General features: G+C 71.2%; 1 protein-coding gene across 1 annotated transcript in view; it reads right to left on the bottom strand.

Annotated features, from left to right (window-relative positions):
* SH3YL1 (SH3 and SYLF domain containing 1) overlaps window positions 1-1,443 on the bottom strand; it is a 49,838-nt gene that overhangs the window by 12,336 nt on the left and 36,059 nt on the right. The gene's annotated exons all lie outside the window — the stretch shown is intronic.

Genomic DNA, 1,443 nt, shown 5'->3' with positions numbered 1-1,443 from the left:
TGGGCAGGGCTGACGGCGGGGCCGCGCCGGGACCCCACAGCCGCGCTGCGCAGTCTCTGTCTCTCGCCCCGCAGGCGAGCACCTGTCCGCGGGGCTGAACGCCCAAACCACCCACGGAAGCGCGTCAGCGGCCACGGGCGGACACGGCTCTGGGCGGTGGCGGCGAGTTGGGGCGCACAGTGAGGGGCTGCCGGGCTCCAGCCACTGCCAGCTGGGGGACCGCTGGGTCAGGACATGGGAGCACCGTCTTCTGGGGCCTGTCACACACATGTCCCTCCCCACTCCCTCCCAGCCCAAGGGGCCACGGCGTCCATCACTGGCCACCGGGCCCGCAGGCATTTCGGGGCCCGACTGCCCCTCCGCTGTCCCGACGTGAGGCCTCCGCAGCCCATAAGCCCCGTCCACAGCGGTGCCTGCAGCCTCTCCTCTGGGGCGGGCAGTGGGCTGTGTCCACCCCCAGCTGCCGAAAGTGGCCGAGCACGGGAGCAGAATCTTAAGTTGGGATTAACGACTCCAAGAAGCCCCAAATCTCCACGAAGTGCCCATCAGGCTGGCTCCTACAAGCACTCCCACGGCGCATGGAGTCCTGGGGCGGAGGGCAGGCGGGGGGGAGGGCAGGCCGGGGGGAGGGCAGGCCAGGCAGGCCAGGCGGGCCGGGGCTTTGCGCTGGTCCGTGGGCCCGGAGTGGCTTTTCCTTGCCTTCTCCCGTGGCTTCCCGCCACTCGTTTGCCTGCTCTTCCCAGCCAGCTTTTCTCCCCACTTCAGGGGCGCTCGCGTGCGACGGGGGCTGCTCGCGCACTTACTCTCACTTACTTTCACTTTCAAAGAGAGCCGCAGCGGCCGCCTAGGCCGGGGCCTTCAGGTTGCCAAACGGCCCAACTACAGGACGCGGCGAAGGCCGGTGGGGGCGCGGCTGCGCTGACCAGAGCGCGTCCAGGGCCCCCGGCCGCCTGGCTTTGCTGGGCAGAGGCTGCGCGAGAACCAGACTTGGCGAACCGCACGGCGGGTTGCGGCGGGTGCGGGTGTGCGCCGGCTTTGTGCAGGGTGTGCGTGGCCGAGCGGCGCCGTGCACGCCCGCGAGCGCCCCGCGACATCTGCTCCGCAAACCGCGTTTGTGAGGCCCGTGGGAATCAAAGCGCAAGTCCCCGCGGGCGACACAGGATCGGCACAGGATCGCTTACCAGGAAATCCAGCGGATTAGGGGTGCGGCACACACGCCCCGTCAGCCCGGAGGCCCTTGATCCCCGCCAGGTCTTCCCAGGACAGGCCCCGCCCCCGCCCCCGGCCTTGGGCCCGGGGGGCCGGACTGGGGCTGCCAGAGCTGAAGGCAGGTCCCGGCAGGCCCAGGGGCCCCTGGCGGGCGGGGGCCGAGCAGGAGCCCTGTGTCCGGCCCGGGGGTCTGTGGAGACCCTCTTGCCCTCCCTCGCCCAGAGTCTTCCCTGC

This window comes from Condylura cristata, unplaced genomic scaffold, assembly GCF_000260355.1.
Source record: "Condylura cristata isolate star-nosed mole 26May11 unplaced genomic scaffold, ConCri1.0 scaffold00020, whole genome shotgun sequence".
In the NCBI taxonomy this organism is placed as follows: Eukaryota; Metazoa; Chordata; class Mammalia; order Eulipotyphla; family Talpidae; genus Condylura; species Condylura cristata.
Note: the sequence above shows the minus strand (reverse complement) of the source record. Positions and strands in the feature narration are given on the sequence as shown.